General features: G+C 38.0%; 1 pseudogene; it reads left to right on the forward strand.

The window, feature by feature from the left end:
- LOC110322587 overlaps nucleotides 1–3,302 on the forward strand; it is a 4,884-nt pseudogene extending 1,582 nt beyond the window's left edge.
- The last annotated feature ends 5,732 nt before the right edge of the window (nucleotides 3,303–9,034 follow it).

Consider the following 9,034-nt stretch of genomic DNA (forward strand, 5'->3'; position numbering starts at 1 on the left):
TATGCCCCATAGAGGGGAATGCCAGGGCCACAAAGTTGGAGTGGATGGGTAGGGGAGCAGGGACAGGGGGAGGATATAGGGAACTTTCGGGATAGCATTTGAAAGGTAAATAAAGAAAATATTTTAAATAAATAAATAAATAAAAAGAAATGGGCAAGAAGGTGAAAAAGAAAAAAAAAAAAGAAGAGGTAACAAAATTCTCACGGGAGCAAATATGGAGACAATGTATGGAGCAGAGTCTGAAGGAAAGGCCATCCAGAGAATGCCCCACCTGGGGATACTTCCCATATAGTCACTAAATGCAGACACTATTGTGGATGCCAAGAAGTGCATGCTGACAGGAGCCTGTTATAGCTGTCTCCTGAGATGCTTTGCCAGAGCCTGACATATACAGAGGTGAATGCTCACAGCCAACCATTGAACTGAGCACAGGGTCCTCAATGAAGGAGTTAAAGGACTGAAGGAACTGAAGGGTTTTGCAACCCCATAGGAAGAACAACAATATTAACCAACTAGAGATCCCAGGGTCAAAACCACCAACCAAGGAGTACACATGGAGGGATTGATGACTCCAGCCACATATGTAGCAGAGGATGGCCTTGTTGGGCATCAATGGGAGAAGAGTCCCTTGGTCCCATGAAGGCTCGATGCCCCAGTGCAGGGAAATGTGAGGGCAGGGAGGCATGAGTATGTAGGTGGGTAGGGGTATACCCTCATAAAAACAGGAAGAGGGAGGATGGGATGGGGGTTTCTCAGGGAGAAATTGGGAAATGGGATGATATTTGAAAAGTAAATAAAATATCCAATTTAAAAAAAAAGAAATAAAAGAAAACTTCACAGAGTTTATTGTTGGCAATTACCAACTGTGAGGGCAGGCTCAGCCTATTTAGAAACAGAATCTGATTAAGTTAAGACCTCCATGTAGACATGGACAATCCTCTGAAAGTACAGCTGCCATCTGGGGAAGAGAAATTTCCAGGAGTTGTACACTTCAGAGGACCTTTATTAGAGGAGAGGATGGTTCCAGGAGTCTTCTTAGGAGTAGAATTACTTAAAGAAGGTTGTGGTCAAGGTTTCACAGATGGGGTGTATCAGGGGAAGAATCTTTTCCAGTGTGATGAAGACTGTGTCATGGTTGTTGTATGGCCAAACTGAAACTTATAGAAGATGACAATGGATTGTAAAGTGATTTTGCAGGCCCAGGAGATATAATGCAGTTTGAAACCCCCTGCCCCCGCCTTTTGGAAATAAACTCCAGAGTTTCCTTGAAGGTTGGAGAAAGTATAGAATCTGGAACAGTATTTGGTGATGTTTTACCAGGAAAAGAGAATCTAGGATATTTTGTTGGTGTACACATGGATAACCTTATTGGCAACTGAGATTGGAGGATTGATGGAGTACAGCTTGGTAGTTTTACAAGTGTTGAAAGTACAATCCTCTTGCACATCAATGACATCATCCCAGATAGAGTGTCACAAGAAGTTACAGCATCTACCTCAGACCCTGGAAGTAGAAACAGATCTGAATTATTTTATACCTTAAATGGGTCATCTGTTAACTCTCAACAATCTAAGTCCTTAAATCCATGGTATATTGATGAAGTTGCAGAAGAGCCTGTGAAGTCACTTACAGAGAGGTCTTCTGACTTTGGACATTCATCACCTCCACCACAACGTAGTTCCATGGACCCTTTGTCTAGCAAGAACAGATTTCACTCCTTACCCTTTAGCTGGACAAAAATGCCCAATATTAATGGCAGCATGGCTCATAGTCTACTTTCTGTCACTGCAGTCTGTGATGGGGTAGCTGAACAGCACACCTGTCTAGTTGAGTCCAACCTTGCCCATTTCTTCTGGGAATGCATATGGGCTAGAAGTGGGCTCACTTGCTGACGTAAAAGAGAACCCCCTGTTCTGTGGGGTTATCTGTAGGATTAGGCAGCCTCCAGGGCTCAGTGATGTGCTAGCTGGACTGCAAGTGGAAGAGGAATGCAGAGGCTATACAGATGGAACTTTCAGGTGCAACTGCTATTTCACCTGTGCCCTGAAGAAGGCACTGTTTGTGAAACTAAAGAACAGCAGACCAGACTCTACATTTGAATCCTTACAGTCTGAATCCAATCATATTGAAATATGTAACCCTTTAGAATTTGGGGGCTTCTTAAGTGAAGTAGTAGAAGAAAAGGAAGGTTTAGAGATAATGATTGGAAAAACTGAAAGGCATCCAGGGCAATTACAATCCTTGTTACTTATACTCAACTTTATTCTACTTATTTGCTTTTAGTTTGCCCTGGACATTGTGTTAATTAGACCAAAGGAGAATGTTGTGGAATATTATAGGGAGAATCAAGAGCTACTAAGGACAGAGATAGACAATCCTCTGAGAATATATGGATATGTGTGTGCCACAAACATTATGAAACTGAGGAAAACAGTTAAAGAAGTTGAGGCTGAATCAGGATTTACCTCTGAAGGAAAAGATCCTGAAGAGTTTCTAAATATCCCATTTCATGATATTTTAAGGTTTGAACCATTGTTAAAAGTAAGGTCAGCCAGTCAAAAAGCTCAAAACTGTAACTTTTATCGAATTTTTATGGAAAAAAAAAGTTTGAGTACCCACAAATCAGCAGTTATTAGAATGGTCTTTTATCAACAGCCACCTGAAATTTGGAGTGGCACCATCATGGTTGATTATCCAGTTGCCTCAATTTGGAAAAGACTTTAGACTACTTGAAGTTTTTTTCTTTTTCCTTTCCTGGAATGAAATATAACAAATTTACTTGAAGACACTCACAGGCAGTGCCACATCTGTGGAGGACTTGTGATTATACGTCTAGAGAGTACCAAGACAACCCGGACATGTCAGTTGGGAAGATCAAACACTTCTGCAAGACTGGCAGCGCCCAGGTTCACCTTCATCTCAGAAGGTTGAATCATACTTACCATCCAGTATCACTTCCCAAAGACTTGTCTGACTGGGACTACAGACTTGTCTGCATCCCCTGTCAGAAGATGGAGTCATTTGCTCTTCTCTGCATAGAAACTAGCCAGTATGTTACTTTTGTGAAGTACAGGAAGGATGTCTTGGCCTGACTCTTCTTTGACAGTATGGCAGATTGAGATGGTGGTCGGAATGACTTCAACATTCTACAAGTGAAGGCTGGCCCAGAAGTGGGAGAGTACTTGAAGATATCTCTGGAGGACCTGAACTCTTTGGACTCCAGAAGGACTCAAGGCTGTGGGCACAGACTTCTTTGCAATACATACATGTGCATGTACCAAAGTCCAACCAAGAGCTTGTAAAAATAATCAGGTCCTCTGAAGTGGGCAGCGATTGAGCACAAACTTTAGTGCTGTGTCTTCCTTTAGCTGCTGTTCTGTCCAGTATCCATTGCCCCTAGGTGTTTCTCTTCTGATGATAGCCCTTCAGCAGAAGATTGCTGTGTTTCCAAACAAATTGGTTTTGTGTTCCTGAAGTGCTTAATAAGAAGCATTTTGTACTCTAGGAAGCATGCTTGTATAATTTTTTTAAGACATCTAAATGAAGTTATAAGTATCTGAAACTTTAAGTTAACTGCATTGATGATACAATATTTTTGGAAGCATACAATTTTAATTATGACATTTAAGCCTCTTTTAGTCCATTGAGGAGGTAAATAAATATTTCTTCTTAAGGATCAAGGATATGAATTCATTTTTCTTTTGTAGCTAATAATTGCCTTGAGAAAGACAAAATATGGTTTTATTAAGAGTCTACCTTTATTCCAGTTGTTGAAGGCGAGCTGAGTTAGTTGTTAATTTTTCTATATAGTGCTGAATTCCTGCATGTCTGTACTTTGCCAAGTTTCTGTGTTCCTGCAGCAGTAGTCAGAACATGCTAAAATTCCTTTCATGTTGTTATTTATTACTTTTTCTGTTTTTGAGATAAATGAGTGTCTCTGTCATAGAATGTCCATTTTTATGTGTTTGTTTCTTTTTTTTTTTTTTGGAGGATTAGGATACAAAGCAAGCATCTTAGACATTGTAACAACTATTAACGAATAGGTTTTCTGTAAGACTCCTAAGTATGGGACAAGATGCAGTGGTTTCTGAAATGACTGATAAGAAAATTATATATTCTTATACAAATACACAGTTCAGAGTAAAGCTGTCTCAGAGACAGTACCAACATTTCCTTAAAAAAAAAAGTGTTAGGCATTTAAAATTCTCATCTCAAATAAATTATTTTATTAAAAAAAAAAAAAAACAAGTCAAAGCTAGATTTTGGGATGCATGTTCTAATGAAGAATCTACCTGGAATAAGGACTTACCTAATGAAAGATTCAAAGACATGGATGGTGATATTTGTTATGTATTTTAATAGCAGAATTTTGAAGCTAATTGTCTAGCAACTAAATCCTTTGGACACATTTCAAGTCACATCAGTGATTTTTCTTTTTCTCCCTAAGGAACCTGATAGGACATGTGGCTTAGTACTGCCTTTTTCTATCTTAATTACCACATTGAGTTTTGCTAATATGGAGTGACTTTGGAGACATGTTCCATGATTATAACCATCCTGGCATTTGTCTTCATTTTGTCAGCATTAGACACTAATTCGAGATTTTAAAATTATTATCACTTTAAGGTAAATTACATATATTTTAAAAATTCACACATTGTAAAAATGCAGTGACTGCAAATTTATGTTTGTTGAATATTGAGTAAAAATCAAAATCTACAAGTAATATCTATTATAAAAATTTAAAGGTTATATTAAAGCTGCTTTGAAATGTGACAGAATTTTCCAGTGTTAGAATAAGTTAATGATTTGTTTCATTCTGAACAACATATGTAGGCATGCTTAAAATAGATTTTCAGGGATGAAACAGTGTAAACGTTATTTGATATAGTTGAAATTTCTGAGACATCTTGTTGAACAAAACAGTAAACTAAACAAGTAACATATTTGAAGCTAAACCTGCAGGCTGTATTAAGAAACTAAATTTTAAATGCTGCTTGAAGAATATTTTATAAAACTATTTGTACTAAATATCCATCGTTTCTAGAAATTTATGTTTTCAATTAGGATGCTTTGTTTCTACTATAAAACTTAAAACATTTTTGAATTTCATTAAATTAATTGCTGAACTGAATGAGCTGATTGCTTTTGCCACATTTTTATAATGTAAAAATATAATATTTCATTGGAAATAACCCAAAGGCAAGGATATTTAATTTTTACAGTGTTACCTTTAGCATACAGTGTTTCCTTTAGCATACATGGTATCATGCATACAGTGAACAAAGTTAATTTCCCTCAGGAGTCTTGAAAATTCTGAGGATTTGAAGTTGTTACCATTATTTTGATGCTCTTCATTTCCTTTCCTCACTTCCAAGTTGTACTAAGGCAAAATTTGTATATGAAAATGAGGTCTTTAGATACCAGATCCTAATCCAATCCTGTCTACTCAGCCATCAGATGTGGAGAAAGATCACCAGGTGATATTTTCAAGTTATTTTAATAAGGCTGAGGAAATTCATGACCCTAAAAATATTAAAGATAATTTGAATAGGTCATTAAATAAGTTTAAATCCTACATTTAAATAAAATAACGTCTGGCTATTATAAATAAGGCTGTTATGAACATAGTGGAGCATGTTCCTTTGTTATATGTAGGAGCATCTTTTGAGTATATGCCATGAAGGGTAGAGCTTGACAGGCCATTTTTTGATTGAGTTGCTCCAGCAAAAGGACATGGCATAAAGTGGAGTGATGGGGTTGCCATCCTAAAGTCAAAAACTTTGATCCATAATTGTCCTGTCTGAAAGAACTGTAGGGACAAAAATGGAAAAGAGCCTGAGGAAAAAGATGTCCACCTACAGGCGCAAATTTGCATCCAACTCAAAGGGAGGCCCTAAGGCCTGACACTATTACATAGGCTATGAGTTCTCACAAAAAGGGGCCTATAATGACTGCCCTCTGAAAGACCCAACAAGCAACTGAAAGAGTCAGATGCATTTATTTACACCTAACCAATGGACAGACATTAGAGACTCCAGGGGTTGAATTAAGGAAAAGCTAGAAGAAGTTGAGAAGGAGGGTGACCCTGTAGGAGGACCTGAAGTCTCAACTAACCTGGACCCCTGAGTTTTCTCAGACATTGTATCACCAACCAGGAAGCATACACTAGCTGATATGAGGCCCCCAATACATATACAATAGAGAACTGCTGGTTCTGGGTTCAGTCAGAGAAGATGCACCTAACCCTCAAGAGACTGGAGGCCCCAGGGATTGGGGAGGTCTGGTCGGGTATTGGGTTGTGGAGGAGGGTGGGACATCTCTTTGAGAAAGGGGTAATGTATGCAGAACAGTCAGAGGGTGGACCGGGAGGGGGATAAAATCTGGAGTATAAAAAAAAATGATTAAATAAAATTTAAAAAAGAAAAAAGAAAATGAGATAAATACACTGAAAGGAAGAAGAAAAAAGAAAAAAGAAGGAGGAGCAGGAGGAGAAGGAGGGGGAGGAGGAGGAGGAGGAGGGATGGAGAAGAAGAAAACAAAGAAATGAGAATAAAAACTCTACCACTTTGACCTCCAGCAAGGTCATTTTGAAATGATTGCTTCAGCTCCTGTGGCCAAACCAAGTAGTTTCTGTATCTTGTTCTCATTAGTAAAAACTAATTATTCATTTCATCATATTTATATATGGCCAAGTATGTGATTTTAACATTTTTAATCCAAAATAAATGGCTAATAACATAGGTTATTTTCCTTATATTAAGAATAGAGATGGACAACAAACAAATAAACAAACAAATAAATAGATACATAAATTAAAAAAAATTATTATTTTTACTACTTACTCATACACAGTAATACAAACACACACACACACACACTGTTCTGTCAGTCTCATTGACCAATGAGAATCATTTGTAATTCTTGTCCTGGTAATTTTTCAAAGATTTAATTTTGAATTATGACTTAAGAATTCTGTCTGAAGCAGATGACCACTCTGAAATTCAAGGACTTGTGAGAGTTCTAGATTACATTCGACTGATCTTAAATTTGTACTACTATATTCAAATACTTACCTAAGTTCTGAATTTAGATTCCAAAATTCAATCTAAAACTTATTTTCCTGATATGTGAACATATTTACAGTTCATTGCTCAGTAGATGAAACTATAGAGCCAGATGACTTTAATCCATATCTCTATTTAAGCATTTCACATGATATTGGTTAGGTTAATTCAGTTCTCTACCAAATAATAGTGGGTATAAAAATATTGACATCCAAAACCACAATCTCATCTACACTATTGCAAAGGTAAAGTATTAAAAACAAAAGATAAAGACCAAAATGTAGTTTAAATAAATGTGGTTAATCAGTGCTGAGAATTAAGTAAATGTTTATTTTAAAGCTTTTATGGAATTTTCCATTTAATCCAAATAGAAGACCTGATTTAACATTTAAATGTATTTTATTAGTAGTATCCTGTATGTATGTAAGAGGCAAGAAAGACCTGCCTGTGGGAGACTCTTCTTGCCCTTCCACCATGGGTTCTGCCATGGAAATCAGGTCATCAGGATTCTTTGGCAAGTACAAGTTGTAATTGCTGATCCTTCTTCAGATGCTAGAAAACTGTCTTGAAGGAGGACATTGTATGAAATCTCAGTAAAATAAAATGTTTCAGATAGGAGATACACTTACAGAGGAAAAAAACTAGTTCAAGTATGTTTATTATACTTTGAAAAAGTTGATGTTCTATAATGAGAGATTATAATTTGTGTATTGTATATATAAGTACATATACTTATATATACAATACACATACACACATATATATGTATATGTACATGCACATATTTTTAAATGCTACTGATTATTTAAATATATACTAGAAAAATAAATGATGAGAAGTATTATTCATTAGTAACAATCTTAGCTCTGAAGTCTGAATGATTATTTTGACATTTTCATGTTTTAAATTTTCACATGTGTCCTATTTTTAACTTTAAGACATTTAAGAATACCTAACATTGCAGTCATCCCGCACCTTTCCTGCCCGAGGAGGGGTGTCTGCCCGGGAGGAGTCTCAAGGCCTGAGCCAGAAGGAGAGCCATCTTTGCTCCTGTGCTCTGCCAGAGAAGCAACACAGCGTCTGGGAGGGGTCCAGTTTCTGGCTCCAGTCACCCTGCAACTTTCCTGCCCGAGGAGGGGTGTCCACCTGGGAGGAGACTCATGGCCTGAGCCAGAAGGAGAGCCATCTTTGCTCCGGTTCCCTTGGTCTCCAGTCTGCACTAGCAAGAGTGTGGACCGCAGAAGCTAAACAGCTTCAGGACAAACAGAAGCAACCTAACTTCTGGGACAGACACTGTTACAGACCCCAGAAATTTGGGCACCTTCCTCGCCAGAGGAAAGATGGCCATCTGTGAGGGCTCTGTCTGCCAGAGCAGGTGAGAGAGTCATATTGTGTCCAGGGTCCCTCAGCGGCTAGTCTGTGCAGGTGAGTGAATAAACTGCAGAGGCAACACATCTTCTGGAACAGGTCCTGTTTTGGGCCTACATCTTCAGCAAGGAGGCAGATCTGAACACCAGGCTTTTGTGCACCTTCCCTGCTAGAGGAGAGCTTCCCTGCAGAGAGTAATCTGAACACTGAGACCAAGGAGAGAGCTGGACTCCCAGGACTGCTGACAAAGGCTAACAGAATCACAGGAGGAACAAGCTCCAACCAGAGACAACTATAACAAATAACTCCAGAGATCACAAGATGATGAAAAGCAAATGTAGGAATCTTACTAACAGAAACCAAGACCACTTACCTTCATCAGAACCTAGCACTCCCACCTCAGTCAGTCCTGAATACAACACACACAAAAAGCAAGAATTGGATTTAAAAGCATACATCATGATGCTGGTAGAGGACTTAAAGAAGGGCATTATTAAAGAAATGCAGGAGAACGCCACTAAAGAGATAAAAGTCCTAAAAGAAAAACAGGAGAATACTTCTAAAGGGGTAGAAATTCTTAAAGAGATAGAGGAGAACAG

The sequence above is a fragment of the Mus pahari genome, chromosome 5, assembly GCF_900095145.1.
Source record: "Mus pahari chromosome 5, PAHARI_EIJ_v1.1, whole genome shotgun sequence".
NCBI classification, from domain to species: domain Eukaryota; kingdom Metazoa; phylum Chordata; class Mammalia; order Rodentia; family Muridae; genus Mus; species Mus pahari.